The following is a 25,068-nucleotide window of genomic DNA, read 5'->3' on the forward strand; positions in this document are numbered from 1 at the left end:
TCTCTCTTTCTCTGCCCTCCCCACACACAATAGATCCCCACCCCTGCTTTCTCGCTCTCTAAAAACAAAACAAAAGAAAACAAAAAAACACCTGGTTGGATTATCTATTTGATAATCCATGAAACCCTGTTTAATTTGGGTTCCATGAGACCATTCTAGAATCCCGCCAGTATGGCACGTTGGAGAGGTTATTTATCTTCTCCAGGGACTTGGAAGGGCCAAGATCATCCTGGGCTCTCCAAGGTCTCAGTGTGGACCACAACTCAAAGACCTCTTGAAATGCTAGGATTCAGTACTTTTAGTGGATCACATGCAATGAATGGCAGTAATGCTTCTCTTTTCCATTTTGCTTTAGTTTTCATCCATTCCTTCCTGATGTGCCAGGGCAATGGCCACCAGGAATTACGGTTCCTGCGAGGTTTACGTTGATGGAGTTGGTGCTCCAGTATCCTTGTCTGCTGTACTCTCAGATCATTGTCTGTTTCCCTCTCCAGCTTCTTGCTTAGTTGGGCGTTGTTCTCCTTGAGGCTTCTTTCTTGAGCCTCCACCTGCTGTTGCTGCTCCCACTGTTTCTCTCTCAGCCATGCCTGTTCCTTCTCAGCTGCCTCCTTCCTGGCTTGCTGCACTGCCCCATGCAGATTTTAGAAAGAAAAGAAAGTAAAAGGTCAGGCCTGAGCTTTACCCTCTTGAGATCAGGGACCAAATCAGATTTGAAAGAGAGGGTGGCCACGTCATCAAGAGCAGGTTTGAGAGTATGATGGGAAAGGCCTTGACTGTCTGGCTCATGTACAACTCAGCTTGTTATTTTCAGGTTTTAAAAGAGTGTGCGTTCCACAGAAGAAGGGGAAGCTCATCGTTTTGGAAAGATCTTTGCTCCATCTGTCAGCGGGCATTGCAGGAGCTTACCCACCCAAGAGTGGAGCCCTGCTCTTGCCTGCTATGGCTTTGTCCCCAGAGGTGAGAGCTTTATCTGTTTGCAGGACAGATTTCTTTATGCAGCCTATGACTGCAAAAAGCTCCTAAGGACCTCATTTGCCTGAGGGATCAAGAAGGAGCAAAGGACCTAGAGTTCCACAGAGGTGATTTGTTCTATACAAACAAGGCCATCCATATCACTTTTATTTTCTACTTAAAATGCTCCTTGATCCCCCTACAGATTGTTCAACTTGCCTTATTAGAAGGGCAAGAATCAAAGGGTCCCCCTCGTGCTCCTTCCTTCCACCCACTCAAGCTTCAGCCAGTCAGAATTAGGTGCAGCTGTACAAACCCACAATCTCTGGTGCTTTCATATATTTGCGTGTTTACCTAGGGCTCTTCCCTTTGGATAACATCTCAACCTGGACAACATGTACAAATACTTCAAAATTTACACCCCCCTCCTCTTTGGGGAAGTTTTCCTAGACTATATGCCCAACATAAAATGAAGACTCTAATCCATGCTGATGTTCTCTCCTGCTACCTGCTAGATATGTAACTTTCAGCAAATGCTTTAACCTGCCTATGCCTTTTAGTTCACATCTATAAAATGTGGGTAATAAGAGCAGATGCTTCCTAATACTTTTTGGAGGATTAAATTAAAACGTCTAGAGAAAGAACTTAATGCTATGACTATAGGCAATAACAGTTCAGTTTACAGTAGCGTATTATTGTTACATTTATTCCTAACACCAGTGCAGCCCAGGATCAAAGGCCCTTAAGTGTTACCACTCTCTGTGCAGTTGTCTATTTATTTGACTCTCTCTCACTTTGATCACCTTGAGTGCAAGGATTCTAACTACATCATAAATCCTCAGCCCTTGGCACAATGACTGTCATATTGTTGGATGAAGAAATAAATAATTTCTGTTCTCTTGTGGATTTCAGAAATCCATACTGTTTATTTGGGAATAGGCATTTCCACTCTCCTCAGGAGTAAATAGCAAATAGTGGGCCTTAAAAGCTAATGCTGTCATATCCCCATGCTGTTTATCACCCACAATTGGTGCTATGCTCTCAGATTATCTGGAGACACCTCTGACTCTATTCTGTAGACTCCCCATGCCACCCTTATTCCTTACCCTCAGTTCCTTTCCTGGGCACCTGCAAATATTTCCATTCAGTCCTTTCCTTGCCTGTAGAGCTTGTGCCCTCTGGGAACAGAGAAGGTTCCTGCTGAAATACTTTCTCTTAGAGCCTTTGAAAGCTGATCAAGTTTAGCTTGGCAGTATTTAACAGATGCCTCTTTGTTCTACAGCAAGAAATCCTCCTTATTCTTTATGATTTCCTGCAAGGGAAATGTACAGGGATGTCACCACAAGAAAGGAACAGAGGAGATCAAATTCCAAAGAACCTGCTAGGTGGGTGGTCTAACTGCAGTGCTCTTAAGAAAAGCATCCTAGTGAAGCAGCATAAGCAATGCAACTAGAACTAAGAGATTACTGCCAGTTCTGAAAACTCTCTGCAAGACCTTGCTAAAGCTTCCAAACTCCCTGGGTCTCAGGTTCTTCATCTATGAAATGTTGAAGTTGCATGACCTATTCTCTATAGTTCCTAGAAGCTGTAGCATTCTGTGATTCTATCTTCAACAATATAATGACACAACTAAAACAAAAATAAACATAAAGAACAGCTTGCTAAGAGAGTCTGTCCCAGGAAATTGTCTGGAAACAGAAGTGAGTACACCCAGAGAACTTCTAGCTCAGGAGTGACTTGGGGGAGTTCTGAAACCATGCCACAGCTCACTAAAGGAGAAATCACTGCTGATTTTGCTTGAGAGATCAGAAAGATCCTAAGTAAATTCCTCAAGCTTTGAGGGAAAAGATGGAAATAGAGTCCTCTAGAATTCTCTCTATTGTGAGGATCCACACTACTTTACCCTGAGTAGGAGATGAACTGTAGATTGAATATGTAGAAATTCAGGCATCATTTTAGAAGGGCAAGAATCAGGAAGGGCGAATGCTAAGAAAAAGTACCACAAGCTTCTTCTGGAACTCCTGTTGGTCATCCCGGAAGAGTGCTCCATGAAGACTCCAACAGCTACCCCCTCACAGTCTGCATGGAACGTGTCTGTGGGGAACCTCACTCGCTGGGCCATCTGCTTGCTCTAGTGGTCAGCTGCCTTTTGCATGGCCACTGAGATCTCACACTGGGTCAGTGTTGTTACCGCGTTCTCCAAGCAAGGCACTGTTCCATGACTGATGGCATCCACATAGGTCACACATACCCATTTCTCTCTGGGTATGAATATTTATTTATAAGTACACTTATATATATAAAATGATACAAAACTACTGAAGAACACATAATTAGCACATATCAGGCCACAGAGAAATATGATTTTGGACAAGGAGACTCACTAGTCTCAGTGACCTTGACTTCTTTCCTGAGGGTCCTAGCCCTTGCATGGGTAAAGATATAAGAACAGAAATTATTTGATTGTTTCTGGAATTCAGGATCCAGTTGGTTTTCCAAAATATCCTCAGTATGGGCTAGGAGTTCTTTTTCATGTTTTGGCTGGTCAAAGACCAAAACAACTCTGTTTTTGGGGAAAAAAACCCACAACATTTGATACACTCCCTGGGTATGTTGGAATTTTTAGCTTTGGGATTCTAACCTGAGGAAGAGAGAAAACAGTTACAGTAAGCAGTAAGCACACTCTTGGGACAAGGTAGCTAAAGATTTTTATGAGTGAGAATTTTCGATCTTTGGAGTCTTCTAAACACATAAAACTTCTTTAACATATATATACACATGGCAAATCAAACTCATATGAATGACATATCACTGGAGAGGAATTTTTAAAATTTTTTAAATTCAAGTATAATTAACGTACAGTGTTATTAGTTTCAAGTGTAAAGTATAATGATTCAACAGTTCTATACATTACTAGTGCTCATCACGATTAAGTATATTCCTAATCCTCTTCACCTATTTCAACCCCCCTCCATGTCCCTTCTTGCAACCACATTTGTTCTCTATATTTAAGAGTCTGGGGTTTTTTGGTTGTTTCTTTTTGATTTGTTCATCTGTTTTGTTCCTTAAATTCCACAAATGAATGAAATCACATGGTATTTGTCTTTCCCTGACTTATTTTACTTAGTATTATACCCTCTAGATCCATCCGTGTTGTTGCAAATGGCAAGATCTCATTCTTTTTTTTATGGCCGAGTAATATTCCATTGTGTGAGTGTGTGTACACACACAGACACACCACATTTTATCCATTAATCTATCAATGGACACTTGGGCTGCTTCCATATCTTGGCTACTGTGAATAATGCTACAGTAAACATAGGGGGGCATACATCTTTTCAAATTAGTGGTTTCATTTTCTTTGAGTAAATACCCAGTAGTGGAATCACTAAATCATCTGGTAATTCTACTTTTAATTTTTTGAGGAACGTGCATCCTTTTTTCCACAGAGGCTGCACCAGTTTGCATTCCCACCAGCAGTACGCAAGGGTTCCTTTTTCTCTCCATCCTCGCCAACACTTGTTTCTTGTGTTTTTGATTTTAGCCATTCTGACAGGTGTGAGGTGATATCTCATTATAGGTTTGAATTGATTTTTGACTGTTCAACAATCCTGACTCCCTAAAGAAGTTCAGCTAGTTGACAGCATTGTATTTAGGTCAAGACCTTAAAATAGTCTGAGGAATAAACAAGATAATTTATTCAATAATTATTTATTAAGTACCTGTTAATGTTCCTGGCATTGGGGATATGTTCAAGGCTCAGAAGATACAGCAGTGACTAAAATAGAAATACCTGCCCTTTCGAGTCATATAGTCAATAAGTGCTAAGACTGCTAATGTATAACCAGCTATGGCCAGGCAGGTAAAATCTGGTCTTAATGGAAGGAGTATGAGGAGAAAGGAATGGGTAAAACAAAACCATACTTTTAGAAGCCTTCATAAAAGGTTGTGACTGCATCTCACTTCTTACTTGTTTTGAAGATGCTGTGAATCATAGCTAATTCAAGGGACCTCAGCAGCAGTTAAAATATTTTCTAAGAAGAACATTAACCTCACACACATTCCCACTTATTTTTCCTGTGCTTGAGGGGAACAGAACTTCTGAGATCCCTGCATAGAACCAGGGTAGAAGTATGGATGGGTGGTTGATACTGCTTATATATTGTCATTTTCTGCCCATGAAACTCAGTTAGGTGTCCTCTGTTTTCCTTATGACGTTTTGTACATGCCCAGCATTAGATGCTCTTTACATTAAACCATACTCATTGACTTTGTAGGATCTGGATATGTTAGTCTGTAAGGTATTCTGCAACACCACGGGACTTTGCTGTAATTAGAATTTTCATGAAAGCTAGCTAAAGCCAGCGAGCTCATAGATAAACATTCTGATTTGCTTTTTTTTTTTTTTTTAAATTCAGGTAAAGAAGCATTTATTGTGTGCCTACTATGTTCTACATACTGTCCTTGTTGTTGGAAATGGGCAGCAAAGAATCAGGTAGGATTTCTTCCTCTACAGGTTTTAATGTTAATAGAAGAAGAAAAAGAATAAGTAAAGACATAAGTAAATATGTTCATATTGTGTTAAGTTTATGTGGAGGGGCAACCTGAGACAGGATAGGCAGGGAAGACCTCTTTGAGAACTGACATTTGTGTAGCGCCTTGAAGAAAAGGAGCCACTGGGTGAGGGAGCAACAAGCATTGCAGGCAGAGTGAACCATGAATGCAAAGACCTGGAGATAGGAAAGGAATTGCAATTTGCAAGGCTAAAAAGGAGGCTAGGGTGGCTGTGGTATGACCATGGTGGAGAAAATATTAAAGATGAGTTTGGAGAAGTAAGAAAGACTCGGTCATGGTGTGCCTTTGAGGAGTACATATCTTATGTAAGTATAATGCAGGCTTAAGTAGGGTATTAAAAGCAACTAGATTAATGATCACTCTGGTTGTTTTGAAGAGAATTTATTAGAGGGGGTCAAAGTGGAAGAAAGAAGGACATCGGGGGGTGGGGGAAACAAGTATTTCAGGCAAAAGAGGAGGGTGACCCAGCCTAGGATGGTAAAATAAAAATGGAGAGAAAGAGACAGCTTTGAGATATATTAAGCAAGAGTAACAAGAAGACTGATACATGGATTGGATGTGGGAGGTAAACTAAGTGAGGGATGTAAGGTTTGGGGCTTGAGACCCTCAGGTTGGTGGTACACTATTGAGAAGAAGAGGAATGAAAAAGCAAGAAGTGTGCTTTTATTTTGCTTTGTTTTCCTTGATTTCATTTGGGTTTAGGAGTGATCAAGGCTGATATTGTAAACATAACTTTAAGTGGACAGCTTGCAAAAAAGTAAAGAAATCAGGTGGTTATTTGATCTATGCGTCTGAATTTCAGAAAAGATATCAAGGCAAGAAATATCAATTTGAGAGGTATCAGAATAAAGTGACATTGAAAGTCCAGAGATTGGATGAGATCATTTTGAGAGGGTATAAATGGAGGAGAGAAAAGAACCCAGGGCAACATCCTGGCAACATCCTGGAGGGACCTACAATTCAGTAATCTCTGGTGATGGTAGTGAAGAAACAGCAGATTTTGCCAGCCTTCAAAGTTTTATTTCCATAATAAAAATAAAATTCAAGCAATGCTTATCATGTATTGAGAACCTACTTTGCCCTGAGCTCTGTAACACATGCATCGACATACCTGACCTCACTTGTGTTTATAAGAACCTTGCAAGTTTGGGCTTATTATGCCCATTTTGCATATGTAGTAAGCGAAGTTCAGAAAGACTGAGAAATTTGCTCAGATTTACATATGAATAAGTGGTAGATCCAGGATTTGAAACCAGTGAAGTCTCTTTCATTATGCCATGCTTTGCAGCCACTTATCTTGCAGAATAATCTTTCTCAGCAACACTGATTACTCCATGTACTCTTTCATCAGTAATATACAGGGGCTTTCTATTGACTCTCCTATATCAATGACACATTCTCTAATGGATTTAGTATGACGAGATGGTTTCCTCTTATTTCTTATCCCATAAACCGGCAATTGCTAGAAGGCTCTTTCCTTGCATGACCAGTGTCTTGTCAAGGACTCCAGATCACCTAGTATTTTTTGAATGGTATGCTTTCATGTTTTTATTCCTTGACATCCAGTCCTATTCATACTGTGTTTTTATTTAGTGAAATATACTGAATGAGCATCTATCATGTACCTGAAACTGCTTGTTTCCTGGGACAAAATCATTTATCAACTGTGGCCTCTGCCCTCAAAGTAATACTAGAGTAACCAAATCAGTTAGAATTAGGTTTAGCTGTGAGAAACCAAAAAAAAAGCCTCACAAACAAATATGCTACTAAATATACTAAGGATGCTAGTCTATTACATAAATTCTAGGATCAACAGTGCATAACTGGCAGGATAGATGTGTTTCACAAGATTGGGACCCAGGACTCTTCTATCATATGCTTAGCCATCTGTGCAGTATGCCATCATATCTGTAGTAAGAGCAGATTGGAGACGAGAAAGAAGGATAGGCCCCTCCTTTAAGAACTCATCACTTCTACTTAAAAACAATAGATCGTAAGTTATTGCATTATCAGATCCAGCCACAGGGGAAGCTGGAATTGCTATGAGCATCCTAGGAACACATATACACAGCAAACAAGCAGGTATTCTATTAGTGAAGGAGAAGGGAAGGATGGTAATTGATTTTCTCTATGGTTGTTCTATTCTCTATTTCATTTATCTCTAATTCTTATTATTGATTTCCCTCTGCTAGCTTTGAGTTTAGTTTGTTCTTCCTTTTTCTAGTGCAAGAGCGGCTAGAAAAATATAACCTCTACCTGGGTTGCCATGAGCTCATCTTATAAAATAGAATCATAAATATTTAGAGCTGAAAATTCCATCATAGTTCTAAAAGTATGCAACAGTATCAGAGACAGCTTTTTTAAAAGATCTGAAACTAAACGGAGCAATTTCTAGAGTTGAATCTTCACTGGGCTGAGTTTAGTGACAATGTACTTACTGAGACACAGAGATTGATGCAGAATGAGAGTTGGGCACTGCCCCAAGCCCCAAAGAAGGGTCCTTCCTCACCAACTGAATCAAAAAAGCCCCTTACCTGTCTGTCCGTCTGTCTGCCTCTACCTCTCATTTTTGCTTTTTATTTTGTTCTATGACACTATAATACAAAAATATGACTCTAGAGATGAAGAATATATGGCTAGTTAGTTCTTTTAACATTTCAATCAATATTTTATTAGTTATTTTTATCATATTTTAACATTTACCATTAACTCACTTTTAATATTATTTTTAAGTTGTTGTTGTTGTTGTTGAAAAATAAATTCAGAGTCTTTCACCCAGCTTCCATGCTGGGAAATTGTAGCAAGGAAAAAAATATTTAAAAAATATATTCTGTAAGTCTGAGTCACAAAAGTACAATGCTGGTAAAGGAAGAATTATTAACATGATTTCATAAACAAAAGGAGGTTAATGAGGCTTGATTTAACTGAAATGAAGTTTTTTCATACTTTATTAACTCCAGATAAAATGATCTGGCATCTTGCTTTAGAAAGTGTGCTTATTTGGCACAACGCATACTCTGCTTTGGGGCCTAATGGAAATTCTCAGACAGGATATCTTGTACGCAAAGCTTGGTGGAAGACCAGAAAGCTGCAGATGTGCTGGATCTTTCAGACAAGCCCAAACTTGAAGCTGTTTCAGTTTAGAATTCTGTTGAGTGCAGTTTTTCAACGGAAAGAAATGTAGGTACAAAGGAATAATGGCCCTTAAGGGACAAGATTTATAGGCCTGGGTAATTCTAGACTTGGAGAAGCCTGCTGTGACAAAACAATAAAAACAAAGCAAAACTAAACAGTACCTTGGATATTGCTAGGCATAAAAACAGAATAAAAGGCTAGGCTTTCAGAACTACACAAAATGTACGGCATGGAAAATGCTTAATGAGTTGGCTGTGTAAATATATGGCTTTGCTCACAAGCTGGAATAAGATTACATCACTAGAGAGACAGAGTACACCCCCAGTTTGTTCTTCCTGTACCTGGAACATGGAGCTTAAAAGGAAAACTGAAATTACAGAGTTTTTAATTTGTAGGATGAATATTTAAGGGAAGGTAGAGCCTCTGGTAAGACTTCTTAGATACTGGAATGCTAGGATTACATATGAATGTATAAAAATCCAGTTTCCCTCATGCCTGTTTCCCTCATGCCACTTTCTGCGAGGAGAGGCCCTGACAGGTTCATTGTGCCCCTTCTCTAGTCTTTTCGAACCCATGGTGCCTCTAAGGGTGCATCCACCCTTAAATGAGGTAGGATGTATCTTGATCACTGATGATGGCCACAACCACTCCCTGGAGTCCAGCTCCAGGCACCTGGTCATTCTTTCTTCCAGAAGCACCCTGCTTAGACACTGCCCTGACTTCCGACAGTTCAGGGACTTACAAATGGGCCTGATGTGAAAAAGCATCTCATTCTTGTCCCAGAGACCCAGTCCGGAGAACACCTTCACAACAGTCTCCTGGGATGGCCCCTCAATGGCCCACCGCATCTGTTTTGCTGTGAAGACATATGTGAGTGCACTGTTGTTGGGCCACACCTCAAGAAGTACCCCCTTTATACGTTTGCAGTGCTTGCCAGGGCTGGTCCATTTAAGTTATATGTAGGTTATTTAAAAGATATTTCAAAGTTGTTGTTTTTTTTTTAAGATTTTGTTTATTTGACAGAGAGACAGCGAGAGCAGGAACACAAGCAGGGGGAGTGGGAGAGGGAGAAGCAGGCTTCCTGTCGAGCAGGGAACCCGATGCGGGACTCGATCCCGGGACCCTGGGATCCTGACCTGAGCCGAAGGCAGACGCTTAACGACTGAGCCACCCAGGTGCCCGTATTTCAGTTTTGACTTTAGGTTTCAGGTCTCATTATTCAATAGGCTCACTCTAAAGCCTCTTCAGGTCCCATTCATAAAGAGAAAAAAGTTATTCCTGGCTCAGTGTTTCCTTTTTACAATTTCTTTGGTATTAGAGAGTTCACATAAAGTGGGGGGACTTAAAAACTTGAAGGGAAGGGGCGCCTGGGTGGCTCAGTCAGTTAGAAGGCTGACTCAGGATTTCAGCTCAGGTCATGACATCAGGGTCCTGGGATCAAGTCCCATATCAGGCTCCACACTCAGCAGGGAGTCTGCTTGAGGACTCTTTCTCCCTCTCCCACTGCCCCTACCCCCGCTCTTGCTCTCTCTTTCTCTCTCTAAAAATAAATAAATAAATCTTTAAAAAAATTTGAAGGGGAGTGTGTGTGTGAGGGAGGATTGTCTTTTAGAGATACTCAAAGACATCCCATAGAGTGATATAAAAAAAATTAATATACATGTAATTGGAATAGCAAAAGTAGAAGAGAATAAGAAAGGGATATACAATTTTTCCAAAATTAATTAAAGACAAGAAACCGCATTTCCAGAGGTTTAGAGAACCAACCCCATGAAGAATAAATAACATGCAAAAACACACCTATGCACACCATAGTCTAATTCATGAAGTCCACTTATTCAGAGAAAACCTTAAAGACAGCTAGAGAAAAAAGAAGCACTACCACAGAAGACCAAAAATTGGAATGTCAGAGGACTTCTTCCTAAAATATATGCAAGTAGGAAGAAAGTGGAATAACATGTCTAAAGTACTGAATGAAAAAGAACGTGCAACCACAATTCTCTACTCAGTAAAAATGTTTCCAAAAAGAATGCCAAATAAAGACATTTTCAAAGTGAAGCTGACTTCACAGTATAGGGTGGTCTGTCCATTTCAGTGTGCAAGTAGAATGAGGAAAAAAAGTATAAAGATTGAAAATAATCAACGAAAACTGTTATTATTTGTAAATTATTGTGGTGGTGGTGGTGTGTGTGTTCTGTAGGAATTTTTCTGTCATCTGGAGTCTTTGTGTTATTTACCTGTGTTATTTTCTAAAATATTATTTTACCTTTCACTTTTAGATCTATAATTCACTGAAAATTGCTATTTTCAGATGGTGTGAAATATGGGTCTAAAGTATATTTTTAGAGGTGGGTACAATTTCCCAATACAATTTAATCACAGGAATGGGGAAGAAAACTATTTAACATATATAGATAAAGCCATGACCTTAGATGAGAAAAATAATTCTTTTTTTTTTTTAAAGATTTTATTTATTTATTTGAGAGGGAGAAAGAGAGTGAGTGAGAGCACAAGAGCTGGGAGAGGAAGAAGCAGAGGGAGAGGGAGAAGCAGACTCCCTGCTAAGCAGGGAGCCCAACATGGGGCTTGATCCCAGGACCCCGAGATCATGACCTGAGCTAAAGGCAGATGCTTAACCAACTGAGCCAACCAGGCGCCCTGAGAAAAATAATTCTTACAGAACACATACATAGCTTACCACCAGCTCCATAAAGTAAAATATTAAGTTTGACTATATCAAAACTAGGTTCATCTTTCATGGAAAACCACTCTTAAAAGTGTTAAAAGGCAGTCACAGAATAGATGACATTTGCACTCACCTAACCAATAAAAACTCATAATTCTTACAAATCAAGGTGAAAAAGACAGACTGCTCAAGAGAGACATCTGCAGGGATTTCACTGGAAAACAAAATAGCAAATAAACATGAAAAGGTACTCCGTCTCATTTATAGTGAAGAAAATGCAAATTAATGTCTCAATGAGATAGTTGAGAATCTTGTAGAGATTCTTTAATGCTTCCTAATTCACTGACCACTGGTGAGTTTTTTCACCGGACTCATGTGAGCCAGCCTCCAGTAAATCGAAAAGAGTCTCTGAAGAGACTACTAGACCACAAGTCATCCCCTGACACAGGGTCATCCTGCATGTTGGCCCACTGGGGGATGAGACACCCTGTGTCATCTCAATACAAAGACTAGCATTGGCAGATGGCACAACTCTTTCTTTATCATGGCCTTACTTGCTAGTGATGACTAATGGGGTATGACCTGTGTCCAAAGATTTACTTCTGTAATAGCCTTCTAGTGCTTCTTAACCTTTATTGAATCCCTTACTATGTCCAGCCCTGGTCCAGATGTCTTAATCACATGATCTTACTGACTCTTGCAAGAACCCTAAAGGTTAAAGATATTTATTCTTCCTTCATAGATAAATGACACAGAGTAATTAAAATGGCACAAAGTAGTGATAAAGAAAGAGTTTTAAAAGTGGCAAGAGAAAACAGTTACATACAAGAGATCCTAATAGGCTGTCAGCAGATTTTTCAGTACAAACTTTGAAGGACAGAAGGCGGAGGCATGAAACATTCAAAGTGCTGAAAGGGAAAAATCTACAACCAAAAATACTCTATCTAGCAGGGTATCATTCAGAATAGAAGGAGAAATAAAGAGTTTCCCAGACAAAATTTAAAGGAATTCATGACCACTAAACCAGCCCTGCAAGATATTAAAGGGGACTCTTTTGAGTGGAAGGGAAGGATAAATACGAGTAAGAAAAATAGGAAGCACAAAAGCAGTAAAAATAAATATATCTGGGTGCCTGGGTGGCTCAGTCGGTTAAGCGTCTGCCTTCGGCTCAGGTCATGATCCCGGGGTCCTCAGGCTCCCCCTGCTCTGCAGCGAGCCTGCTTCTCCCTCAGCCTCTGCATGCCATTCGCCCTGCTTGTGCTGTCTCTCTGTCAAATAAATAAATAAAATCTTAAAAAAAATATATATATATATATCTGTAAAAGTCGAGTAACTCATAAAATAAAAGGATGTAAAGTATGACACTATATACCTAAAACAGAGGTGGGGAAGGGCAAGGAATAGAGAATGGGTTCAAACTTAAGCAACCATCAACTTAATATAGAGTCTTTGTGCAGAAGATGTTACATATAAACCTAATGATAACCAAAAATGAAAAACCAGTAAAAGATATGCAAAAAATAAAGAGAAAGGAATCCAAGTTTCTCATTAAAGAAAGTCACCTTATCATGAGAGAAGAAAGCAAGGGAAAAAAGGAACAGAGAGGAACTACAAAAACAACCATAAGGCAAGTAACAAAATGGCAATAATTACATACCTATCAAAAATTACTTTGAATGTACATTGACTAAACTCTCCAATTAAAAGACATAGGGTGATGGAATGTATAAAAAAACAAGACCCATCTAAAGGCTGCCAACAAGAGAACTCTTTTCAGACCTAAAGATACATACAGATTGAAAGTGAGGGGATGGAGAAATGCTTATCGTGCAAATGAATGTGAAAAGAAAGCTAGGGTAGCAATATTTAGATAAAAAAGACTTTAAAATGAAGACTGTAACAAGAGACAAAGAAGGACACTATAAAATCATAAAGGAGACAATCCAACAAGAAGATATAACAATTATAAGAATTTATGCAACCAACATAGCACCCAAGTACATAAAGTGGTTAATAAACATAAAGGAAGTAACTGATAGTAATACAATAATAGTAAGGGACTTTAACACCCCACTTGCAACAATGGACAGATCATACAGACAGAAGATCAACAAGGAAATAGTAGCTTTGAATGACATATTGGATCAAATGGATTTAACAGGTATATTCAGAACATTCCATCCTAAAACAGCAAAATACATAGTCTTTTCAAGTGCACACACAACATTCTCCAGAAGAGATCACCTATTAATCCACAAAACAAGTCTCAACAAATTCAAAAAGTTCAAAGTCAGACCATGCATCTTTTCTGACCACAACACTATGAAGCTAGAAATCAACCACAAGAAAAAAGTCTAGAAAAAACACAAATACATAGAGATTAAATAACAGGCTACTAAATAATGAATGGGTCAAGCATGAAACCAAAAGGGAAATAAAAAAAAATACATAGAAATGAAAATGAAAACACAACAGTCCAGAATCTTTGGGATGCAGCAAAAGTGGTTTTTTTTTTTTTTAAGATTTTATTTATTTGAGAGAGAGAGTGCACGAACAGGAAGGAGGGGGAAGTGGGAGAGGGGGAAGCAGATGCTCCGCTGAGCAGGAAACCCAGTGCAGGACTCTGATGCCGGGACCCTGAGATCATGACCTGAGCCGAAGGCAGATGCTTAACATACTGAACCACCCAGGCACCCCCAAAAATGGTTTTAAGAGAGAAATTTATAGCAATACATGCCTACCTCAAAAATGAAAAAAATCTTAAATAAACAACTAGCCTTATACCTAAAGGAACTAGAAAAAGAACAAACAAAACCCAAAACCAGTAGAAGGAAGGAAATAATAACGATTAGAGCAGAAATAAACAAAATAGAAACTAAAAGTACAATAGAACAGATCAATGAAACTAGGAGCTGATTCTTTGAAAAGATCAACAAAAATGATAAATCTTTAGCCAACCTCATCAAAAAACAAGAAAGGATTCAAATAAAATCAGAAATGAAAGAGCAGGAATAATAAATGACACCACAGAAATACAAAGGATTATAAGAGAATATTATGAAAAACTGTATGCCAACAAATTGGACAACCTAGAAGAAATGGATAAATGTCTAGAGACATATAACATCCCACAACTAAATCAGGAAATAAAAAATTTGAATAGACCAATTATCAGCAATGAAATTGAATGAGTAATAAAAAAAACTCCCAACAAACAAAAGTTCAAGACCAGATGGCTTCACAGGTGAACGCTATCAAATGTTTAAAGGAGAGTTAATATCCATTCTTCTCGAAGTATTTGAAAAAATAGAAAAGGAAGGAAAACTTCCAAATTCATTCTATGTGGCCAGCATTACCCTGATACCAAAATGACATAAAGACACTACAAAAAAAAAAAAAAAAAAAAAAAGAACAACAGGCCAATATCTCCAATGAACACAGATGTAAAAATCCTCATCCTAATACTAGCAAACTGAATCCAACAATACCTTATGAAAGAAATTGAAGAGGACACAAAGAAATGGAAAAGCATTCCATGCTCACAGATTGGAAGAACAAGCATCATTAAAATGTCTATATTACCCAAAGCAATCTACACATTTAATGCAATCCCTATCAAAATACCAGTAGCATTTTTCACAGAAGAACAATCCTAAAACTTGTGTGGAACTCCAAAAGACCCCCAAAAGCCAAAGCTATCTTTATTTTTTTTTTAAAGATTTTATTTATTTGAGAGGCAGAGAGAGAGCACAAGCCGGGGTAGAGGCAGAGGGAGAGGGAGAAGCAGGCTTCCTGATGAGCAGGGAGCCCAATGGGGGGCTAGATCCCAGGCCCCTGGGATCATGACCTGAGCCGAAGGCAGACGTTTAACTGACTCAGCCACCCAGGTGCCCCAAAGCTATCTTTAAAAAGAATAGAACTGGAGGTATCACAATCCCAGATTTCAAGATATACTATAAAGCTGCAGTAATCAAAACAATATGGTACTGGCACAAAAAAAGACACATAGATCAATGGAACAGAATAGAAAACCCAGAAATAAACCCATGTTTTTATGATTAATTAATCCTTGACAAAGGAGTCAAGAAAATGCAATGGAAAAAAGACTTTCTCTTCAACAAATGGTGCTGGGAAATCTGGACAGCTACATGAAAGGAATCAAACCGGATCACTTTCTTATACCATACACAAAAATAAACTCAAAATGTATTAAGGACCTAAATGTGAGACCTGAAAACAAAAAAGTCCTAGAAGAGAGCATAGGGAGGAGTCTCTCTGACATCGGCTATAACATTTTTCTAGTTATGTCTCCTGAGGCAAGAGAAACAAAAGCCAAAATAAATTTGGGACTACATCAAAATAAAAGGCTGATGCACAGCTAAGGAAACAACCAACAAAACTATAAGACAACCTACTGAATAGGAGAAGATATTTGCAAATGACATAGCTGATAAAAGGCTAGCATCCAAAATATATAAAGGACTGATACAACTCAATACCAAAAAACCAAATAATCCAGCTAAAAAATGGGCAGAAGAGGGGCACCTGGGTGGCTCAGTCTGTTAAGTGTCTGACTCTTGATTTCAGCTCAGGTCATGATCTCAGGGTTGTGAGATTGAGCCTCACATCGGGTCTGCACTGAGCATAGAGCCTGCTGAAGATTCTCTCTCTCTCCCTCTGCCCCTCCCCACTCGTGCACACACTAGCTCTCTCTCTGTCTCTCTCTCTCAAAAAAAAAAAAAAAAGAAATGGGCAGAAGACATGAACAGACATTTCTCCAAAGACGACATACAGATGGCCAACACAGACATGAAAAGATGCTTAATAGCACTCATCATCAGGGAAATATAAATCAAAACTACAATGAGATATCACCTCACACCTGTCAGAATGGCTAAAATTTAAAATATAGGAAACAACAAGTGTTGCCAAGGATGTGGAGAAAAAGGAACCTTCTTGCACTGTTCGTGGGAATGCAAACTGGGCCAGCCACTGTGGAAGACAGTTTGGATATTCCTCAAAAAACTAAAAATAGGGCGCCTGGGTGGCTCAGTTGGTTAAGCGACTGCCTTCGGCTCAGGTCATGATCCTGGAGTCCCTGGATCGAGTCCCGCATCGGGCTCCCTGCTCGGCAGGGAGTCTGCTTCTCCCTCTGACCCTCCTCCCTCTCATGCTCTCTGTATCTCATTCTCTCTGTCTCAAATAAATAAATAAAATCTTTAAAAAAATAAAAAAAAAAACTAAAAATAGAACTACCCTCTGATCCAGTATCACACTATTGGGTATTTACCCAAAATATATGGGAACACTAATTCAATAGGATACATGCACCCCTATGTTTATAGTAGCATTATTTACAATAGCCAAACTATGAAAGCAGTCCAAGTGTCCATCGATAGATGAATGGATTAAGAAGATGTGGTGTGTATATATATACATACATATATATATATATATATACACACACACACACAATGGAATTTTACTCATTCATAAAAAAGAATGAAATCTTGCCATTTGCAACAACATGGATGTAGTTCTCCAGAGAGTATAATGCTAAGTAAAATAAGCCAGTCAGAGAAAGACAAATACGATATAATCTTACTTATATGTAGAATTTAAGAAACAAGACAAATGAACAAAGTTAAGAAAGAGACAAACCAAGGAACAGATTCGTAACTATAGAGAACAAACCAATAATTACCAGAGGGGAGATGGGTGGAGGGATGAGTGAAATAGGTGAAGAGGATTAGGAGTACACTTACCTTGATGAGCACTGAATAATAGATGGGATTGTTGGATCACTTTATTATACACCTGAAATTAATGTAACACTGTATGTTAACTACCCTGGAATTAAAAATTTTTTTAAAGATTTTATTTATTTATTTGACAGAGACACTGTGAGAGAGGGAACACAAGCGGCGGGCGCGGGGGGGGGGGTGAGAGAGGGAAAAGCAGGCTTCCCACTGAGCAGGGAGCCCGATGCGGGGCTTGATCCCAGGACCCTGAGATCATGACCTGAGCCGAAGGCAGACGCTTAATGACTGAGCCATCCAGGCGCCCCTCCTGGAATTAAAAATTTTAAATACTTTTTTTTTTTAAATGCGTGACTTTGGGTATCACATCAATCAGACTCTGCTGGCTAAACTTACAAATTTACACTTGCTCTACTTGTCACTCATTATACTACCAAGGGCTTCAAAATCAGCATTTGTGTTGATGAAAGGCACCTAACAGAGGTAGCATGAGCTAAGAAAAAGGCTCGCATGACGAAGTGTACAGAATTCTCTGATCTAGGCTTATCCTGAGTACTCTTTGAAGGGTCCAAAGTCTCAGGACTGTGGATTCTGGGTGTAGATGGGTTTCCTCTGTGTAACTTGGAGTGCTCCAGCCTTAACCCAAATGCCAGACTTAGGTCAGTGTGTGGCCCGGCTACCCAGGAAATATCCTTCCCAAACTGTAGGATCAGTGACCAGACCTGAAGAAGGATATCAAGTCCTTGTAACCAAGGAGAGCTGCGATCTTTACGCTGGTGCCAAATTTTTGCTGAATGTATATGTCTGGTATATTTCACCAAATTTTAGCATGATCAGCATCCTTTCTTTTCCTTCTTTCTTTTTTTAATCCATCTCTTTTCCTTCCTTTGTCTTGTCTTCTTCCCCTCTTTCCTTTCCAGCCATCTTACTCCTCTTCTTGGGGTATTATACAGAGCCTGTTGAATCAGAAACTTCTATTTACAACACAGTTTATTTCACACATTTTGCTAGTTGTCATAGGTACGTCACTCCCAAGCCAATATAAAGTATATTTGTTTAATTCATCTGCCACTATGAAAAGGTAGAATCATTAAATATATAGAAATTATTGCCGAGTTGTAACGCTCTTCTTGAAAAGCTGTTTCTTTTTCAGAAACCATTGAAAATTCAGGATGATTTACAGTGCACTCAGGAAAACTGGAATCATTTACTTAAGCTGACAAAAAGTTCCCTGTGACCTGGTCATTTCACTCCTAAGTGTATGCCTAGCAGATACATGGGTACATGTGCATAAAGAACATATATAGAATGATCATAGCAGCAATACGTGTAATGACTCCAAACTCAATATAACCCAAATGTCCGTCCGCAGTAAAATAGCTAAATACTGGCTTATTTGTACAACAGAATGTATTATAGTAATGAAAATAATCAAACTACAGTTAAACCCAACAACATGGATACATTTCACAGCCATAATGTTGAATAAAATAAGTGGGACACAACAGAAAACATTCTGTTTGATTCCACTTATATAATTCACAAATGAACAAACTTAGTCTCTGATGTGAAAAGTAAGGAGAGTAGGCATCTTTGAGAAGGATGGAGTTGCTGAGTAGAAGAAGCACAAGTTTCTGGGATATTGGGAGTACTCCCTATTTTTAACCTAAGTAATAATTACAGGGATGGCTTTATTTTGTGTGTTTCACCTACTATATACTTTTGAGCTGAGCACTTTTCTGTTTCTATGTTATGCTTTAATTTGAAGGCTTAAAAAGTACTGCAAAAGTTCTTACACTAATAAAAAGGCTACTTAGGACATTTCATTGTAAATGCTCTGCCTCAAAAAGAGAAAAGAAAGAGAGAGAAAGAAAGAAAGAGGGGGAGAGGAGAAGTGAGGAGAGGAGGAGAGAGGGAGCGAGAGAGGGTGGAAGAAAAGAAAGAAAGAAAAGAAAAGAACTGCTGCCTCTTTTATGTCATAGTTAACAAATGTAATCCAGACACTTTTGTGGTAAATATGAATGATTTAATGCCTGATCTAAAATTCAGATTCTTATCCAAGCTATCAGGAATAATGGCTGAGAAAATGACCAGCATGTCAGTAGAGTTGGGGGCTCTATGGAACTCTCTGAGAGAAACAGAGAACTCACCAATTCTCCTTTTTTCTCCTCTCTTTGCTCTCCCTAACTTTCTGTCAGCCTGCTTCATATTTTGTAAATGATAAGGTCTAAAGTTTATCCTTACCTTCTTCGTGGATGCAAAATTCTGGTGTCAACTTCAGGACAAAATCTAATACTTTATTTTCTATTAATATAAGTGGACTGAAAGTGAAAGTAGGGCAGGGTTGCTTTGAAATCAGACTAATGCTGAGAAATTGGCTGCTTTTTCTGATGACCAATAACGTCTTTATGTCAGGAAACCAAAAAGATTTCCAGGAGCAACTGAATGTTTTTGTAAAATTTGCAAACTGAATTTCTTGCCCATCCTCCAGATCCCTTTCCAGATAAACTAGTTATTTATTGCATGCAGATGAATTTGGAAAAGTTGGTTAGAATAATTTAATTTGTGGTACAGTTGCAGTCCATTTTTTAAAAAATACTTATAAAGCTAGGTCACTGAAGGGATTAAAGTTTATTTTTATTATTTTTATAGTTTTGTGTGCTTTATAAATTTATCTTCAATGAATGTGAGTTATTTTTATCACAGAAGTACACATATATAATAATAAAAGTTTCCATTTTGAAAAATTATGTCATTTCTTATAAATAATATTATTTGAGTAATTTTGATTACTTGATCATGTATTACAATTCAATTGGTCATGTATTTATTAGAGAAGTATTTAATAAGCACTGACTACATCCCAAACTGTCACACATTAGGGCTCAACTGGGTGCATTGAAGTTATTTATATTAAGTTAGGTCAGACAGGAAAAGCTGCCTGGAATGAGGGGTTGTAGTGGCCTCCATGGTTTAGACAGAACCTGGGCATTTGATAAAGTTGCAGAGACAAAAGAAAAGGTACTTTATCCTGGTGAGCAAATAAAGAGGCAAAACTTCATAACAATAGCAGTTAGGAACTGGAACAAATTATTATTTTATCTATGTGATAATTTAAATTGTGCAGTTTCTGCATCCTTCTTTTTTTAACTTTATGATAAATCTTGGAGATTGTCTCATGATAGTTAAAATAGTGTTTCCCTTTTAATTTTAATGACTGCAGAGTGTCCCGTTATACATCTGTCCCATGGTTTACAGTACTAGTACCTGATAGATGGACTTGAGAGTTGTTTCAGTCTTTTGTCATTACCACAGTGCTGCAACACATAACCTAGTATGTCTGTCATTTGACGCTCGGGCAAAGTTATCTGTAAGATAGTCTTAAAAACGAACTTGCTGGGTCAGAGGTTTTTGTGCATTTAAAGTTTTGATATATAATTGTGACACTTTGCACGGTCACTAGCAAATATGAGAAATGGCCTGTTACCTCAAACCCTTGGCCAGCCTGATATCCCAACATTCGTGTCATTTCTTGCTGCTTTTATTTATTTTTTTATGTTTATTTTTTTAATTTAAATTAATGAATTAACATATAGTGTAGTATTAGTTTCAGAGGTAGATAGAGTTCAGTGATTCATCAGTTGCATATAACACCCAATGGTCAGTACATCATATGCCCTCCTTAATGCCCATCACCCAGTTACCCCAGCCACCTCCCCTCCATCTTGCTGCTTTTAGAAGTAAAACAGATAACTTATAGTTTTAATTTGCACATCTTCTTATCACCCCTACACCTTTAACCCCTACACCTTTATTTTCTTCTACTGTTTTAGCCCAGTGTTTCATGGGGTTGTTCTTTTTCTCACTGTTATATGAGGGGCTCCTTATAGTGTGAAGAAATTATCTCCTTGTCTGATATAAATTGCAGTTTTTTTCCATCTTGTCATTTATCTTTTTGTTTTGCTTATGTATTTTTAATAAATAATTTTATTATTTTTATGTAGGTGAATTTATTTTTTATTTTATGTCATTCTTTCATGTAACATTTAAAAAGGGCCTCTTTGGGGCACCTGGATGGCTCAGCCAATTAAGCGGCTGACTCTTGGTTTCGGCTTAGGTCATGGTCTCAGAGTCCTGGAATCGAGCCCCCTGTCAGGCTCAGTGCTCAGTGTGGAGTTGACTTGAGGATTCTCTCTCTCTCCCTCTCCCTCTGTCCCCCTCCCCCAGCTCCCTCACACTCTCTCTCTCTAAAATAAGTAAGTAAATCTCAAAAAAAAAAGAAAGAAAAAGGGCCTCTTTATTACAGTACTATTATTAAATTTTTTTATATATTATTTAATCTGAGAGAGAGAGCATGTGAGTAGGGGGGGAGGGGCAGAGGGAGGGGAAGAAAGAGACTCTTAAGCAAGCTCCAAGCCCAGAACGGAGCCCAACATGGGCTTGATCTCACGAAATCAAGAGCCAGCCACTTAACTGACTGAGCCACCCAGGTGCCCCTACAGTATTATTTTTTTTTTAAAGCTCAGATATATTACGTAGGTTTTTCGTTGAATTTTTCATGTTTCAATTTGATCCATCTGAAATTTATTTTGTAAAATGTATAAGGGAACTCAAACTTTTTTGCATATGGTTACCTATAGTCCAGATACCATTTACTGCAAAATCCATATCCTTTCATTAATGCAAAACACCAAATTCATCATATATTGGATTTCGGTATGAATTTGAGTCTATTTTTAAGCTTTCAGGACTGTCTTATTGATGTTTAAATATTCAGGGGTCAGTACTAGTGTGGTAATGGTTGGGATGTTTTAACATGTGATTATAGTGAATCCCTTTCCCCCATCATTTACCATTTTCCCCCCAAAATTGCACTGGATGGTCTTACTTTTAGTTTTTACATATCTGCCTTAAAATAAGTTTTTCTACTTCCCAAAAAACCTTTTTGCCATATTTATCTGAATCCTATTAAATGTACACATTGATTATAAGGATTGACATTTTAATTTCTAACCCTCTTTTACAAATTTTTGTCTCTCTCATTAACATTTGAACAATTCTTAATATAATGTTATATACGTCTTGATTTTATTCTATAGTATTTTGTTTTGATGATATTGCAAACTTGGTCTATCTTCCATTACATCTTCTGACTTGTTTCCCATTTATTTAAGTGAATTATTTCAAGAAGCATGCGATTTGTTTTCTGTATTACAGGTTCTGATATTCTTTGGAAAATACTTTTCATTTTTAAAACTTTTATTGAATGAAAGAAGCTTAACATATATTTTAAAAGTGAGCCACAGAAGCCTCATTTTGTAGTTTCCTTAACAGGAATTCTAAAGCCTCTTTGATTTACGGGCTCAGGATTTTCTTCCCTATACCAAATAGCTGTGTCCTCCCGTAGTGATTGTCAGCTGCATCAGGAACTGTGAAACCCTGGGCTTCCACTGCTTTTAGCTGTCTGTCTCTCTTCTCTTAGTGATTTATCTCTATTTACTCCTCACATTTCTTTTTAAATCCTTCATTAAGCAGTTCTTCTTGGACTTATCAAAGAAAAGAAGAATTCACTTCTGAAAATCCCCAACTACCAAGGGTATGGGTTTTGTATTTACCGACTTCAACAGTTAAGCATGTCTATTTCTCTACCACCTCTGAGTATTCTTTCATGAGTGTGTCCAGTATTGCCATACGTTTGGACCTAGATGCTGAGAACATCCATGGTGTGAACCTTCTGAAGTTTCCCTCAGCACCCTCTCACTGGAGGTGGGGAGAGCTTGACCCTAGGCCAGGCTTGAGAACTAGCCTTATAATGTGGTCCAGTTCAAATGATGCCATTTGAGAGGTAATGTAGATTTGGTGCTAATTAATTCTCAATTCCAACTGAGGTACATCTGAAAAATAATGGAATGCTAACCCTCTGTGGAAAACTGATTATCAAGCTCCATGTTGAGCCAAAAAAGAAATTTCTTTCTGTGCTATAATAGAATGAGTCAGGCACAGATCTAAAAACAAATGCAGCAAATATTAGAGCTTTTGGCATCCCAAATTGCTTATTAGGTGAAATCTGATACTTTCAATATTGGATGGATCTATTTCAGATCTCTTTGATGATTGTTAGCAAGAATGATATTCAGTGGTTTCTAAGGATTATAGGTTAAGAACACTAAGGCCCTGTTCAACTGGGGCAAAATGAGACCATCCTATAATCACCCCTACTCATGCTTCCTTTTTCTAAGCTGTGCTTTCGCTATGTTTCAGTGAGTCAGGGTCATTCTAGGAAATCCCATTTTGAGGACCAACTGGGCTCAGGAGTCTCCTCCAAGGCCACTCCTTAGGTTCAGAGATCCACTAGAAGGACACAGAGAACTCAGAAAGTTTTATGCTCAAAGTTACAGTTTATTACAGTGAAAGGCTATAAATGGAAACCAGTAAAAGCAAAAGGTGCATAAACTGGAGTCCAAGAGAGAAACGGGCACAGATTTCTAATTGTCCTCTCGCAGCAGAGTTGTACAGACAGTATTTAATTCTCCCAGAAATGATATGTGACAACATGTATGGGGTATTGCCCACCAGGAAAGCTTACCCAAGCCTTCGTGTTCAGTATTTTTATTGTTGTGGGGGACAGTCATAGGTAGGCATGGAGAGCTCATGCAGCTGATCTCAGTTACTCAGACTGAGGCCCCTTCAGAAATTAAACTGATTCAGTGTAGCCTAAGACCCTCACCATACATCACATTATCAGCATAAGCAATCTGGTAGTTTATGTGGTAGTCCAAAACATATACAAAACATTTTAATCAGGCAAGATATTCCAAGGGCTTACATATTTTCTTCCAGGAGCCAGTCAAGGGCTAGACCTTTCTTTGGAATGTGAACGTGTCCCAGACCTACTGAGTTAACCTTTATTAGACAGGCTATAAGAATGAAGGTGATGTCATGAGAAAGATAAAATGAAGTATTTGATCTTCTTATTGGTAGAATATGTCAATGTTTTATTATTGGCCTTTTAATGTATAAATATTATTCTTTCTCTGAAATATATAAGTATCCAGGTGTTACTAAAATACGCTAAGTGTTTTTTAAAATTATGTCATTTTATTTCATTGTGATGTTGTAGTTAATAACTTCCAATCTGATTAGCTCCTTTTCTTGACATATAACAGGAGGAGTATTTGATAAGGAAGTTAAGTAGTGAGTGAACTTCGAGAAGTTATAGCACTGATTGTAATCTGGACATTTTTTTCATGGCACAGATTGGTCCAAAATCCTTTGGTCCAATGTTGGGTAGACTGAGATTATTAGTAAAAAATTTTAAACTCTTTTAGAAGTAATGGAAGCCAAAAATATACTCTGCTGATTTCAGTTTATTTAAAGTAATGTAAAATAGGGAGAAATGATTCATCTCACCTAATACTATAAAAACAAAACACCAAGAATGATCTCATTTGCAGTCTTTCTCATGAGTCAATTTCATGCTTTATAGAAGTCAGTGAAGTGTTAATCCTCAAAAATCCAGAGATTTGGACTAAAATTTTTATGAACGTTCCTGTTCTAACTGAAGCTTTTCTGTAGATTATTTAAATAGATTACTTCACTGAGACCTTATGCTTCAGATTCCTACTTCCAAACCCATCATCCTCATGCACTTTAACTGGTAGTTCTAGTTGATCCTGGGATTACAGTTTATATGTCTTTTCCTCCAGGATGCTTATTCTAGCCTGGACCCTTGTTGGACAGGAGTATGGGGAGAAGTGAAGAGATTTTTTTGAATTGTAGTTTTATGAACCTCATAAAAAGGCTGTGGCTCTTGCATCTGACTTATTTCTTCTGAAGATGCTTGCATCACAACTAATTCAAGTGATCTCAGCAGCAGTTCTAAGGGGAACTATTCTAAGAGGAACATTAACTTTACATTTTTTGTCAATCTTACCCACATTGAAGTAAAACAGTCTGAGAACC

At 38.2% G+C, this 25,068-nt stretch overlaps 1 pseudogene; it reads right to left on the bottom strand.

The window, feature by feature from the left end:
- Nucleotides 1-263: 263 nt before the first annotated feature.
- The window catches only part of LOC110580641, a 38,636-nt pseudogene continuing 13,831 nt past the window's right edge, over nucleotides 264-25,068 (bottom strand).

This window comes from Neomonachus schauinslandi, chromosome 4 (genome assembly GCF_002201575.2).
Source record: "Neomonachus schauinslandi chromosome 4, ASM220157v2, whole genome shotgun sequence".
In the NCBI taxonomy this organism is placed as follows: Eukaryota; Metazoa; Chordata; class Mammalia; order Carnivora; family Phocidae; genus Neomonachus; species Neomonachus schauinslandi.